Raw genomic sequence first — 15,516 nt, forward strand, 5'->3', positions numbered from 1 at the left:
ATATATGTAATATATTCAACAATATTATAGTGGGGTTTTCCAGAGAAACAGAACCATATAGAACCAATAGTGTGTGTGTATATGTGTGGAGAGACGGAGAGGAATTGTAAGGCGTTGACTCACAGGATCACAGGGGCTGGCAAGTCTGAGAGCTATAGGGCAGGCTGGAGATTCAGGTAAGTTGATGTTGCAGTCCTAAGTCTGAATTCTGCAGGGCAGCCGGCTGGATGCTCAGGCTGGCTTTCTGTGCTGCAGAATTCCTTCCTCAAGAAACCTGTCATTTCTCTTAAGGTCTTCACCTCATTGGGTGAGGCCCACCCACATAGAACCAGCCACAAACATGCACCGCTTGGGTTTCATTAGAAACAGCTTGAGGGCAGGAGGGTGGGGAGGCGTCGACTGCATGACTCAGTGCATTAAGCGGCTGCCTTCCCCTCATGTCATGATGTCAGGGTCCTGGGATAGAGACCCGCATCGGGCTCCCTGCCCAGCCGGAAGTCTGCTTCTCTGTTTCCCTCTGCCCTCCCCCTCTCTCTCTCAAATAAATAAATGAAATCTTTAGTTTTAAAGATTTTATTATTTATTTGTCAGAGGGAGAGAGAGAGGACACAAGCAGGGGGAGGGGGAGAGGGAGAAGCAGGCTTCCCGCTGATCAAGGAGCCTAACGTGGAACTCGATCTCAGGACCCTGAGATCATGACCTGAGCCAAAGGCAGAGGCTTAACCAACTGAGTGACCCAGGTGTCTTAAAATCTTTAAGAAAAAAAAAAGGGTGCTTGGGTGGCTCAGTGGAGTCCAAATGTTGGTTTTGGCTCCGGTCATGGTCTCAGGGTCGTGGGATCACACCCAGCGCCAAGCTCCGTGTTCAGCGTGGAGTCTGCTAGAGATTCTCTCCCCCTCCCTCCTCTGCTCCTCCCCACACTCGCTCCCAGTCTCTCTCTCACACTTTTTAAAAAAGAAACTCGAGAGGGACCACTTCATGGACACATGGCAGCTGCAGCCGCTTGATCTCAGGGTTGTGAGTTCAAGCCACACGTTGAGTATAGAGATTACTTAAAAATAAATCTTTAAGAAAAAAAAAAAACTTTAAAAAAAGAAAGGAGAAAAAGAACAATGACAAACAGCTCAAGGGAAGGACTGCTTGTGCAAGAGGAGGCCTCATGGCTTGGGATACAGAGCTGAACTGAGGCAGGGGAAATGATGTTATTGGCCTGCTCCAGAAACCCCACGTGAATTACAGGCTTCACTCCAGGAATGAATGGGAAATAACGTTTCCTGGCCTAGATTTCTAGCCTGATTGCTCCTTCCTGCCAAGCATACCCCATGCCCAGAATATTCCTTTTTCTCCCCTTCCTGCCCTCCCCAAGCCCAGCTCAGACAGCCCTCTTGTCTAATTTCCCCAAATATACATTCCTGGAGCCATGATAGGTTGCTACGAAGCTTTTTACGCTAACTTCTTGCACATCTGTTTGTTGTTGTTTTTTATGTTATTTATTTATTTATTTGACAGAGAGACAGTGAGAGCAAGAACACAAGCAGGGGGAGTGGGAGAGGGAAAGCAGGCTTCCCACCGAGCAGGGAGTCCGATGTATGGCTGGATCCCAGGACCCTGGGATCATGACCTGAGCCGAAGGCAGACACCTAATGACAGTCACCCAGGCAGCCTGCACACCTCTCTTCTTGCACTAGATCTCAGCCTCCATGAAATCAGGACCTTTGTTTGCTTTGTTTCTTTGTCCCCAGCCCCTAGCTGAGGATGTGGCTTGGCCTGTTGGCACTGATGAGTGTCCCATCTCTGGAGGCAGTAGCAGATCCGGGTTCGAGTGTCAGTGCTGCCATTTTCCTTAGCTATGTGGTTTTATGAAAGTTACACTCTTTGAGCCTCAATGTCCCATCTGGCAAAGGGGAATGATCATATCCATCTACAAGGTGGTTATGGGAAGGAAGCGACAAAATGCTTGCCAGGTGCCTAGCACAGTGCTGGCCACAAAGGAAGAAGCAGGAAGCAGAGAACACGTTGCAAGAAGTAACTGGTCTGGATGGGATGCCTTATACTCGAGGGCAAGGTGCTGAACAAGAGACACAGGTGCTGGCATGGGCTCCTTCCCTAAGATAACCAGGGACTCCGTCATCTGTCCCTTCAACAACCTGGTGTCTCAGGAGCTCTCTGGTGTGCCCCACACTAGGATAAGGGCTAGGAATATGACCACAGGTAAGTATGGGGTATGACATGTCCCATCGTGATGACCCAAGAGCCTGAGTGTGTGTGTGTGTGTGTGTGTGTGTGTGTGTGTGTGTAAAGTCTTGCAAGGCAGGTGGGACAAAAGGATGTGGGCCAAGGGGGCCATAGGATTAACAAGAAGGTAGAAGGAGTGATGCGCTTGGTCCCAGGAGGGTCTCCGTCTTCTCACCTTCTCACCAGACCATGGGAGGAGTAAGTTCCGCTTCCTCGCTTCTTGTCTCTTGGCTGTGTTCTATCTGGAATGAGATGATTAGATAAATAAGCAGCTTTGATGGTTAAATTTATGTGTCAACTTGATTAGGTGACAGTGCCCAGTTATTTGGTCAAACACCAGCCTAGATGCTGCCCCTAAAGGGATTTTTTAGAGGTCAGGAACGTTTGCATCCGTAGGCTTGGAGTAAAGCGGTGGATCTTGCATCGTGTAGGTGGGCCTTGTCCAATCAGTGGACGGCCTTGAAGGACAGGTTTCCTGAGGAAGAGGGTCATGTGACCAGAGGCAGGCCTGACGTTTAGCTCAACCCTCACCGCTTTTCACCCCGGGACACACGCTGGGAGGTCAAGGCCAGAGAAGAACTGCTCTGGGCAGAGGTGAAGTCAGATGGGGTCAGGGAGACAAGAGGATACAGTGGTATGCAAGGAAGGGGCTTCTGGGGCCGCTGCACACACGGAGAGGGACAGGGGCCGGAGCTCAGTCTCATGGGGTCCCCGCAGGGGAGCTGCTGAGTCAGACACACCCACTTCCTCTCCGCCTCGCTCCGCCCTTGGAAACTCCTTTACTTTCCTCCAGAGCTCATCACCGTGTGGGACGGTCTTGTGGGGCTCCCCGCGGATTACCAGCTCCTCAAGAGAACGGACTGGGTTTGTCTGATTCCCCTGTGCCTCCAACAGTGTCCAACATACAGGAAGCTCTAAAGAAATACCCCCGGGATGAATGGAGGCTCACATTCGGTCCTGCCTCAGTTATCACGTAGATCTCCCCGCCTTCCTCCTCCTCCTCCCCAGACTCTGCCCCTCCTCCCCGCCCCGCCCCCCCGCCCCCCCCCCCCCCCCCCCCCCCCCCCCCCGCCGCCTGCCAGCACGGCCGCTCTCCCCAGCAGGGATCCAGTCACGTCAGCTTGATCCTTACGCAAACCTCTGCCCGGGAAGAAGGTCATCCGGCTGGGGTAGCCGGGGACTTGAACTCTCCCGCAGCTGCCTGGCTGCCCCCTGCCTTCCCTACCTCGTGCCGGGACACCTGACACTCCAGCCACACCGGGGAGCTCCACGGACCTGTCCTAGCTTCCAAGTCTGCTCAGACCCTTGGCCCACCTGCTGACCACTGCCTGCTCAAGTCCACGGCCCATCCGCAAATCCTCCAGAGGCAGATCAGACACCACCTTGCCCAGGAAACCCGTTGACCTGTCAACCTATTCACTCCCCCTCATGGCATGCAGCCCCCAGGGTCCCTCGTCTTTGCACAGGCCCCTTGGGAACTGGGTATTGCTTTCCGGCAGTGGGAACGGCCACACTGGGCTCCTTAAGATGACAGTCTGGTGGCCGACCGGGCAGGATGGCTGGGAGGGCGGGGCAGGAGGCGGGTTGGGCAGCCGCAGACGTCCAGACTCGACCAGAGAAACAAGCCTGCACAGGTCAAGGCCGGGTGACTTCTAGGCTTGGAAGGCGAGGTGGTGGCCCCGGGTGGACTGCGGGAAAGGTGGGGACGCTGAGAATGAGAGAAGAATGCTGGCCTCTCCCCTGCGTGAGAAACTTGGAGAAGGCGAGCCCCTTCCCGGCGGGCCGCACCAGGAGAGGCGGATCTGTCCAGGCGGTTCCCCCACAGCCACCCCAGGTGTCGCGGGAGGGCACAGTGAGTGGCAGCCCTCGGGCCGCCTGGCCGAGGAGCCAGGGTTGTTATTATGGGCTGTTGTTCTCCTCCTCACCCGCCAAGCCCCCCTTCCAATCCCTTACAACCCTGTCTGGCAGGGCGGCGGCCAGACGAGTGGGAGCCAGCGGAAGGCACAGCCCAGAGGCCAGCTGGGGCCAGGAGCCACAGACCGCAGTGTCTTCAGTTCTCCACACCGCCTCCGCCAGCCTTGGGGTTGTCTGCCGGGAAGGCAAGGGGTGGGGGTGGGGACCCCAAGTCACCTCCTCCCAAACAGGCCACTCCCTGGCATCCTTGGGTAGGAGGGTGGGGCACACTCCGTGAGTCACGAAGCTTCCCTGTAACTCTGCCTGTATGCGTGCGGAGCCCCACATCTGGGAGCAGGGAGGGGAGGGTGGCTGCCAGATCACCCCACTTTGGGCCACTCTCTTTGTTTTCTCTGGCCTCCTTTTGGAGGATGAGAATTCACAGGCTCCCAGGAAGTCATCCCGAAGCCACTGGCGAGGGAACCAACAAAGCCTGAGAGCCGGGTAAGGGGCAGAGAGATCTGCGAGCCATGATCCAGGAGAGAGCGGGATAGCTGACGGGCCACCCTGCATTCTAGGGCTTGATCTCCAGCGAAATGCTTCCGTTTAACAGGTCGGATTTGGCCCAGCCTTCGGAGCGGAGGCAGGAGGATGGGCTGAAATTGCCTGTGGGGCTCACGTCTGCAGACACACCAAGCCTGGTCCACGATTCATCTCAGGGCAGACACTCCAAGTGTTTGTTTAGGAAAGACGTCTTGGTTGCCTACCATGTGCGGTCCCTGTTCCAGACACTGGGGTGTCTGGGAGGTGTGGAGGGGAGCAGGATGTGGCTCCTGCCTTCTAAGCCTCCATCCTCCACCCTCCGTGGGAGTCCCACTGTGGACACAACCCGTGGGGGAGGGAGCGTCCAACGTGTCATCTGGAGGCTGCTTCTACTCTTGAGATGAACACGCGGGGAGACGGGGGAGTTCCCCCCTCACAGCCACAAATCCGAAACAGGGTTGTTCCAGGATCTGTGCTCCCGTCTGCCCTCCGGAAGAGCATTACTAGAATCGTCTAGCCAGACGCCGTAGGTGACATTCTGCACACCGTCCCTCATTCAGTCCTCGTCATATCCTCACTTCAGAGATGAGGAAAGCGCTTCAGAAAGCTAAAGAGTGGGACCAAAAGCTGGGGTCTTGGAAGCAAGCTGGGACTCCCAGCCCAGGCTCCTGACCTCCACTGGGCACGGCCAGGTGGCTGGACCTCCACCAGCAGAGGGCAGCAGGGTCCAAGGAGAGGAAACTCCCCAGGGGAGGCCGGCGGGCAGGCCAGGAGAGGACACCTGTCCCATCGCCCCCACCTGGGGCACTGTGGGCCACCACACCATGCCCACGAGCCGCCACCCACCAGCCGTGCCCATCCCAAGATTTTATTGAAGAAAAAGCAGGCTCAGAGTGGCCAAGGGCTTGACCATTCGGCAAGTCTGGGCGGACTTAGAATGAAGGTTGTGCTGGGGTTGTATCGTCAGACTCTGGGACTAGAATCCCAGCGCAGCGTGTACGCCTGGCAGGATCACAGGGAAGTGCGGGGGCTGGACCGAGATCAAAGGAGGCGGCTCGCTGCAAGCACTTTTCACGGGGCCACGGGACCCAGACTCGCTTCATGTCCTCGGGCGACACCTGGGGAGGCAGACGGTGTCTCAGCACCTGACTTCCTCTCCCTTGACTCCACCCCCGAATTCAGAACATGGTTGTAGATTACCCAAATACTTTAGGACATCCGGGAAACCCCAAGGGAGCACACCCGGAAAGTAAGACACTGTGGGCAGGCACCTGGAGCATGCCCCCACGTGGCCAGAACTATTCTGAGGGGCTGGCGGGAGAAGGGAAGAGAAGACTGGGAGCATCTGGAGGACCCTGGGGTCCTTCCTGCTGGAGAACTAGGCCATACGGAGACCCAGACTCTGTGATGGGGGCAGGAGGGTGCTGAGAAAGGTGAGCATCTCCAGCTGAAGGCTTAATCGTGTGACCAAGGGCTGCCTCCACAGTAGGGGAGACATCCCACAGGGCTCCCCGCTGCCCATTCCCTCCAGCTTCAGACACCCCGGGCTCTCCAACTCTTTTCGCTTCCCCCGAAATGAAAAAGAGTGCTTTACGCTGTTGTCGCTGGTTGGGTGCCTAGATTCATGGCGTGCGACTTCCCACTCACTCCACCTTTATCCCTTCCCCTACCCCAGGCCGGAGACCCCCCCTGACCACAGGGTGGAGGGGCAGATCTAAATGCCTCATGGTCCCAGTGGCGACCTGCGACCTGCGGGACAGGGCATGAAGAGCTTCTTTTTCTGGTCTCACTGCCCCCACTCCCTCCTCCTGCCTCCTGGTCTCTCCTAACTAGCTTTTCTGTTCCTTCTAGTTATTTCATTTATTTTGCTTGTCTATTCAATCATGCACTGGACCCTTCTTTGGGTCATGCACCTCCCAGACCAGTCCCTGGACCACTGTCTTCTTGATTCTCTGTGCAGCCTTACTGGGAGGCAGCACGCCTTCCTCTGTGGAAGCTGGGCCACCCACTGGACCCTCACTCTGTCCTTAATGTGCCGCTAGGACATCACCAATATCGATTTCCTCTTGCTGTCTCTCCCACACTTAAGACTTTTAATCTGGACGAGGAGACAAAGAGGAACGTTTAAATTCATCTTTGTGACATGGGCAATATATTTTTTTTTCTACCTTCCAGACTCATTCAGTCTTCATAACCACCATACAAGGTAGGTCCAGTTGTCAGCAGCTCCATCTTACAGATGGGAAAACTGAGGGGCAGAGAGCTTAGGAAACTTATCCAACTTGTACAAGCCAACGAGTGACAGGTCTAGGGTTTGAACTAGGGCTGTATCTGTGCATGGTCCAGGCACTGGGTGGGGTGGCCTGCCCAGGAAAAGTGCTCAGTGGCTGTCATCTGGGCCATGGGGAGCTGTTCCCCTGCTTTCACACTGATCGAGAGTGATCAGACAGCCTTTCCATAGGCCTTTTCTGCAGAAATTAACCAGCCCCTTCCAAAGTCCAAAGCCTCTGAAGAGCTCTGACTGGTTGAGATCGTGTATCAAGGGAAAATTGGAAAACAGGATTCAAATTACTCTGTATCATGATCAACCAAAAACAGCTGTTGATAATTTGCATAGCTTCTTTTCCTCTTTTTTTCTATGAAAATGCTTTTGCATAGTTGTAATCACACCATTGACCAATTTTGAATTCTGCTTTTTTTTTTTTTCAAAATTTTAGCCTAAAACAAAAACAAAACCCAATTTTTAGTCTAAGCATTCTTATATTCCAAACCGCTTGTGAATATCATTAAAAATTATTTTTGGAATAATCTCAGATTTAAACAGGAATTACAAAAATAGTATATCAATTCCCCATAAACTCTTCACCTGGCTTCCCCTAATGTTAACACTCATTTATCAAAACTAAGAAATTAACATTAACACAGTTCACTCTGGACCTTACTCGGGTCTCACTCGCTTTTTCACAAACGTCTCTTCTCTGTTCCAAGATCCAATCCAGTGTATCATGATACGTTTAGGTAAATATCATTTTTAGTGGCTGCATGTTATTTCCTCTAGTGAATATTCTAATAATTTTTTTTATTTTTTTAAAGATTTTATTTATTTGACAGACAGAGATCACAAGTAGGCAGAGAGGCAGGCAGAGAGGAAGGGGGAAGGAGGCTCCCTGCTGAGTGGAGAGCCCGATGTGGGGCTCGATCCCAGGACCCTGAGATCATGACCTGAGCCGAAGGCAGAGGCTTTAACCCACTGAGCCACCCAGGTGCCCCTCTAATAAGTTTTTAAAAGCCTAACTGCTGCTGCACATTTTTTTGCATTGTTCCTAGTTTTACTTTGGAAAACTTATTTCATAAGAAATGAAAATAAGAACACTTACTTAAAAACAAGTGCTGGTTCACACCTGGGGGTTGGGCACCAAATGAAACAAAACAAAAAACATGTTCTATTTAAGTAGGAGCCCTGCTATCAGTAGTGCAACTACTCAGTGGCCCCCCGCCTCCTCCATGCACCCCACACCCCCATGCTCAGGTAAGGAGAAAGGTTAGGGGACCCACCCAAGATCACACAGGGCTGGCCGGGAAGGACAGGGTTCAAGGTCTTCTTGCCCCCTAAACCCTACTCTGTTGTCTACAGGAAACTCTATCAAAGTGCCAGTATGGCATCTGTTGTGACTTGGTAAAGGGAGCCCAGGAATCGGTAAACTAAAGAAGAAAGGTTTTAGAGAAGGAAAAACTCTAACTTGCTCCCTGCCATTTTTGGTTTTAGATACATTTATTTTTTTTATCAGGTTAAGATCAGTAATCAGTGGGTGGGGCCTCGGCTTCCTCTTCTGTAAAGCAGTGGTAGGACCTCCCTCGCTCGCTGCCTAGAGGGTTGCCAAGAGGTCCTGCACCGGAGGACTTAACACAGCACCTAGTGACTGCCTGGGGAATGAGAGCCTAGCTGGTGTTCAGGGAAACCACTTGGTCATTAGTGATGGTACTTCTGCTGCAGACCTTGCAGGGGCTGCTGAAGAGCCTTTGGGGCAGGGGAAGAGACAGAGGGGACCGTTGCTCCTCACCTCCCACCACCCCAGTCAGACAGGACTTTTTAGGACTCACTTCAAGCACACCCCTTTGGTGGGTCTATTCTCTACAGCTTAATTAATAATCCCAACAGCCCTAACAAGGTGGGTGCTCTTAACAGAGATGCAGAAAATAAGATTTGAACCCAAGAAATCCATGTCTCAATCACTACACCTCACTGGCCCCCTCCTGTCCCCAGAGACCCTCCGGTTCCCCCCCAAGACCTCCAGGCCACTGAGCACCCCACCCCTCAACTCCGTAGCTCTGATGGCCAGGTCTAGTCTTCTACAAGCCAACAGAGAGATAGAGGAAATGTTTGGGCCAGGCAAAGCAGGTGCACCCCAGAAGAAAAAGAAAAGGTGAAGGCAATAAAGAGGGCTGGGGCAGAGGGAGGGGAGAAAAAAAATGAACAGTTTTGGAAATAGATTTAATTTTTATATTCAAGATTAATCAAAACACTTTACCATTGTGATCCTTCCCAAACCCTATTTTTATTTATTTATTTTTCAGATTTTGTTTTTTTTTTTAAATTAAAGATCTTATTTATTTGTCAGAGAGAGAGAGAGAGCATAAGCAGGAGGAGAGGGAGGCAGAGGGAGAAGCAGGCTCCCCACTGAGCAAGGAGCCCGATGTGGGATGTAGGACTCCATCCCAGGACCCTGGGATCATGACCTGAGCAGAAGGCAGGTGCTTAACCGACTGAGCCACCCAGGCGCCCCTAAAGATTTTATTCATTTGATAGAGAGTAAGAGAGCACGAGCAGAGGGGAGCAGGCTCCCCACTGAGCAGGGAGCCTGAAGTAGGGCTTGATCCCAGGACCTCAGGATCATGACCTGAGCAGAGGGCAGATGCTTAACCAAATGAGCCACCCAGGTGCCCCTTTTATTTTATTTTTTTAAAAATATCTTATTTTTAAGTAATCTCTATGCCCAATGTGGGACTCAAACCCACAACCCTGAGATTAAGAGTCACCCGCTCCACCGACTGAGCCCCTATTTAATTAGGAGAAAAACTTCAGACAAACCCCTGCTGAGGGACATTCTACAAACTACCTGGCAGGTCCTCATCAAAAACACTCGAAGAAAGTAAGGAACTCTGTAGAAGGCATAAACTTTAGTTAATAATGTATCAGTATTGGCCTATTACTAGGGGTGTTCTATAGAGTTCCTTACTTTCTTCCTAATGTTTTTTGGTCCCGGAATCCCTTCCAGGACACGAGATACTACATTTGATGGTCACGTCTCCTGAGACTCCTCTGGCTGTGACAGTTTCTTAGATTTTCGAGGAGAAATCTTGTTTTGATCAGACATCCTATTATCTATGCTGGGGAAGGACCCCATGATCCTTCAGCTGAGAACCTCTAAGGACAACTGTCAAAGCTGAAACCATGTACCTCTACCGGTGTCTGGATGGCAAAAGGGCTGAGGGCAGGTCCCCGAGGCTTAGCGAAGTGCCCCGGGGCCTCCCTTGGGGGCCTTTAATGTTCATTAAATGCACGTGGGCTCTCAAAGCCTGAAGGCCCCACCTCTGGGCAAGACGGATAACTGAGTGCAATTTGTGCGGACTTGTGAAATTCGAGTTCTGAGCCGAAGCTGAGACCCAAAAGAGCCAGGGAAGACCTCCTGGGGTTTAAACAAACAGACGCCGGCCTCTGACAATAGAAGTGTAAACAGCCCCTGATGGGCTCGCTCACACGTTGTCGCTCTTGGGGACGCGTCTGCCCAAGCCCAAATTCACTGACCCTCGGAGTCCCGGGAAGCCAGGACACAGCAGTCAGTTACCACGTTTCAAACCAGAGCTAAGTACTCTGGCCCAGAAGAACTCAGTTCAGAGCCCCCGGATATGACCTTGCCCCTGGGCTGACCGCCTGCCTTAGGGACCCCGGGTTGGGATGGTCCAAGACGGGCCTCCTGAGGTCTTTGGGCTGTGGGCAGAACAGCCACCCGGCCCTCTCCAAGCTCACCCGCCCAGCTTCCCGCCCCTCTGCTCGGCGGTGAGCAGAAGGGATTATGGCAGGGATTAAAACCTTCGGGGCGGGCGGAGATTACAAGGCCTGTGTCCCGAGGCCAAGGAGGCTGGGGCACGAGGCATAGCTGGGAACAGTCAGCGGGGGACCCCTAAACCCCTCACTCACCCGGCCCGAGCCTCTCGAAGCCTCTGGCCCAAGTTCTACCCGGCCCAGCCTCACAGGGTGGTGGTCTGTGGTCACCTGCGTGTGGGGCGGGGCCCTGGAATAGAGGGTCGTGGTGGAGGTAGGGGAAGAATCTGGAGCTAAACCAGGCAGGGGGACCCTGGAGAATTTTTGCCTCTGGGCTGAGGGTAGAGCAGGCAGAGAATCACAGGCGGAATGGAGAATGCCTCGGTGCATGTCCCAGCTGAAAACTGGTCAGGGCCGGGACTGAGACCTTCCCCTAAGGAGCAAAGACCCACCTCCAGCTCGGAGGTCACCCTGGCCCCCTTCCCCTGACGCTGTTCCGTCAGCTCCCACCAAGTACCCGCTGGACACCTAGAACATCACCGTCACTCCGAGCTGTGGGCAGGACTCAGGACAAATCTCCCTTTGGGAAGGGGCCCAGGCCCCACAGCCATGTATCCACTCTCTAGAGGACGCTCTGCCCCAGTCCCACAAAGCTGCCCGGACTCCCTCGGGCTAGCCCGCCTTGCCTGCCGCGCTCCCTCCTCGCCCACCCTGGAGAGGGCCGCGTCCGCCCCTGTCGTCGGAGCTCCAGGGGGAGCCTGCTGGCAGCCAAGGGAGACTGGGGGTCACTGCACCTGTGAACACGGAGTGGCCTTCCCGCGCTGGGGCCGCGCTCTGCTGTCTGCGCTCGGCAGCAGCCCCTGCCAGCCCCTGGCCCACTGGGCACAGCCGCTGAGGGGGCTACAGAAAAGGCACCTTAGGGGTGCCTCCTGGCTCAGTTGGTGGAGCCTCGACTCTTGATCTCAGGGTCCTGAGTTCGAGCCCCACACTGGGTGTAGAGATTGTTTGAAAACAAAATCTTTAAAGGGGTGCCTGAGTGGCTCAGTCGGTTAAGCGGCTGCTTTTGGCTCCGGTCATAATCCCAGGGACCTGGGATCGAGCCCCGCATCAGGCTCCCTGCACAGGGGAGAGCCTGCTTCTCCCTCTCCCTCTGCCTGCTGCCCTGCCTGCTTGCGATCTCTCTCTCTGTCAAATAAATAAATAAATAAATAAATAAATAAATAAATAAAATCTTTTTAAAAAAGAGACCGTTAAAGATAAAATCTTTAAAAAGAAGAAAGGAAAGAAGGAAGGCAGAGGAAGCGAAGGGAGCTTCCGGCCGGGACTCTCTCAGAAGTGAGCAGAGTTTCAGTTTAACACGCTTGTCGCACACCTTGGGGACTCTTGAGACAAAATAAAGCATGAGTTGTGTGCTCCGAAGTCTCTCCAGAGGGGCCCCTGTAAGGAGCAGCTCTTTATCTAGAACATCACTCAGGACCCCAAGAGCCACGGCGTCAACCCCCGGCACAGCCAAGCTGTGACAGCTCAGGGCTTTGTCCAAGAGGATCGCAGTCTGTCCCAGGACTACGAGCCCCATCTGGGCCCCGAGACTACTTGGGGGCCGCTGCTGCCCGAGACTCAGTATCCTGACACAAACATAGGTCAAAGAGGGCAATGGACATGGGTTCCTTTCTGGCTGATAATTCTAGTGCTGTAGCACAGCACAACTAGAAGCTGCTGAACCCTTCAAGGAGAGAGGAAGGGGCGGGAGTGGTGGGCAGGCAGGACTGCCGGGCATGGGGGAGGCAGGTGCCCTGGGGCTTGGGCGTGGGGCGGATCGGAGGGCTGACGGGCGGCAGGAGTGTGTGGGAGGGCGGGTGTGGGGCAGGGCTTGCCTTCCCACGGCAGGATCAGACCATAGGACTCTGCTTCCCGCATCCGCCTCCACTCCCAGGCTGCTGCCACGCCCTGCCCCAGCAGCGGTCACCTCCCTCCATCATTTATTGTGGCCTTTCTCATCTCCTCCCCTGGCCTGCACTTCTGCTCCAGAGAAAGGGCCATGTCTTCCTCACCCTTTGCAAACCTAGTGCTCCCCCGCACCTGACACAGTGGCTCCCTTGGGCCCCTCTGCTTGGCAGGTGCACCTGTCTCATCGCCTGGCCTGCCACAGCGCCTGCCCCTCTCCCAACTTGCCATGCCCCCAGCTAGTGACGCCCAGGGAAAGTTCTTCGTCGCCCTGTTCCTGCCCTTCACCCAGGCCTGCCCATCCAGTTCACTTTGCTGGGAGAGTCCCCTGCAGCCCTCCGAGAGTCTCATTCACACTTGCCACGGAACACACGCAGCCTTCTGGGTGTTTGTAGAGCAGGAACACAACCTCACCTGTATTTTTTTGTTCAGTGTATTTATATAAGTAATCTCTACACTCAATGTGGGGCTTGAACTCACAACCCCGAGATCAAAAGTCGTATGCTCTACCGGCAGAACCAGCCAGGCACCCCAATAAAAGTTTAAAGGGCACCTCTGGCCGCCAATGAAGGCCAGGGAGGCAGGTGAGATGCTGCTGCCTGGCGAGGAGGATTGGGGGGTGGTCCTCCGCTCTCCGGCCTCCTTCCCCCCACCTCTAAGCCAAGCAGGCTACCTCTGATCAGGATGCCTCCTCCTGGGGTGGGACTTCGGCACGGCAGGTTCTCTTTCCAGCTGGCCTTCCTCTACCACATTGGCAAGTTCATGTTCAGAACCCATCAGGCCTAGAGAGCCTCAGTGAAGAAATCACTTGGGTCCAAGGACATTTTCTCTCTGGAACCGACGGCTCTCCTCTGATGCCCACCATACCTCTGTGTCCCAGCTCTCTCAGAGAACCCAGAGAGCCCTCCCCGCACTGCATTGCACAGCCCTGGAAGGGGTGGCCTGGCCCGCCCATGGCTCCCCAGGAGCCCCATTCTATGTCTCTGCCCGAGGGCTGCTTCAGCTGCTAACTCGGTGAAAGGGCTGGGGAGCTCGTGGCCTCTGGAGGCCACTGTCCACCAATGACAGATGGCAGTTGGTGGCTCAATGAAACTGTGAGGCCTCTTCTGCACCATCTCTCAGAGGCCCCAGCCAGGCTGAGCTCCCGTGGCTCACTGGGGTAGCTGTTTGATGACGCACCTTCTGTGGGCCTTCTTCTCTTCCTTGTCTAACTCCCCCACCTCCCCATCAGGGCTCCCTAGGACCCCTTCCCTCATTGACTACTTGCACTTGAACCCTTGTTCTGAGTTTTGCTGCTGGGTAAACTCAAGTGAAGACACACTCACCGGCTTACGTGAAGACCAGAGCCTGTCACATTTCTCTTTCCTCCACCCCCACCCCCGCCCCCGTCCCTGGTACACAGTCCCTGACACGTAGGAAACGAAAATCATGAACCAACCTGCGGTTCTTCTGAATTCCTCCTTGGACTCCACATCTGCGTCGGAATCCGGCAGCATCCTTAACCTTTAGTCGGCAGAGATTGAGCTCTCAGATTGAGTCAGAGTTCTTAGTGGCAAGCAACAGAAAGGGACTCTGGCTAACCAAAGCGGACCAGGAATTTGACCTAAGTGTGCATGTCTGCGGGGGGCGGCGGGAGCCGGCCCCAGAACTGGCCCCAGGCTGAAGGACGACATTTGGGTTGGCGGGAAGCCAGGGAGCTTCACCTGGTTCAGGATGGACATCCTGAAAGAGAGGGTCTGCCGGGTCACACCTAAGTCACAAGCCCCCCACCCCCAAGAGGAGGTGAGCAGGGCCGGCGCCTTCAGCTTCCATAGAAGGGAGACGCCACTCCTCTCCCTTAAGACTACCCGAGAGGCCTCTCCAACCCTTTTGAATGGAGTTGGGTAAGGACCCCCAAGAAGCGCAGCGTTCACCAGCCTCTCCTCAGGCTTTCCTCCCACGCACAGGGCGAAGCTCAGCCTGTGAGTCACCGCCACCCTCCTCGTTCCATGCCCTCTGCCAGACACTGGCCTTTCTCGCCCGCTCTCCGCGCTTCCCATTCCTCCGTCACCACCTCAGTCTAGTCTGTGGCCATCAACCCTCCCCATTCCCGGCTTCTAGCCACTGCTGACATGGCGCCCAGCTGGTGGCCACAAGTGCCCTATCTCTTGCCTTGAGTGTAGGCTACAGCCCTTCCTAGAGCCTTGCACAGCTGCCGGCAACCAGCCTGTTCCCAGGCTAAACTCACCAGCCGCTCTTCTCCTCAGGCCCCTTGCGCGGCCTCCTCTCTCATCGCCTCCACCGCTGGCTGGGCCTTCGACGTCACTCAATGTTCTCTTCCATCGCTTCGTCCTGTCTGCGTTGTCACTCTGAGGCCAATACCTGGTGCCTGTGATGTCGTCTTCTGAGAGTTACCTCACAAGTTCCACAACTTTCCTCACAGGCCCTCTAGCTGGTTCCTGTGCCTTTGGCCCCTACCCAGTGGCCTCCTGTCACGTTCATTACCTCCACGAGCATTAGTGAGGAAACGGCTGTATTCGAGGGCTGATTCCAGACGCACTGGAGGAGACCAGGACACAGCCCCAGTCTTTAGGGGGCTTATCCAGGAGGGAGAACGAGACACACTCATTGGAGATTTTCTTTTTCTTTTTTAAAAGATTTTATTTGCTTATTTATTTGGCAGAGAGGGATCAAAGGTAGGCAGAGAGGCAGGTGGAGGGGGGGGGGAAGCAGGCTCCCTGCTGAGCAGGGGGCTGGGTGCGGGGCTCCATCCCAGGACCCTGAGACCATGACCTGAGCCAAAAGCTGGGGCTTAACCCACTGAGCCAATGAGGCGCCCCTCCCTGGAGATTTTCAAAATCCGAAAGATCGTGCAGTAA

At 54.5% G+C, this 15,516-nt stretch overlaps 1 long non-coding RNA gene across 1 annotated transcript; it reads right to left on the bottom strand.

Annotated features, from left to right (window-relative positions):
- Positions 1–5,531: 5,531 nt before the first annotated feature.
- Positions 5,532–14,967, bottom strand: LOC116598579. The gene is made up of 3 exons (XR_004289110.1): positions 14,886–14,967; positions 14,097–14,161; positions 5,532–5,789 (listed from the first exon to the last, which is right to left on the bottom strand). It is a non-coding gene; the product is annotated as an uncharacterized LOC116598579 (long non-coding RNA).
- Between the last annotated feature and the right edge of the window lie 549 nt (positions 14,968–15,516).

Source organism: Mustela erminea, chromosome 9, assembly GCF_009829155.1.
Source record: "Mustela erminea isolate mMusErm1 chromosome 9, mMusErm1.Pri, whole genome shotgun sequence".
NCBI classification, from domain to species: domain Eukaryota; kingdom Metazoa; phylum Chordata; class Mammalia; order Carnivora; family Mustelidae; genus Mustela; species Mustela erminea.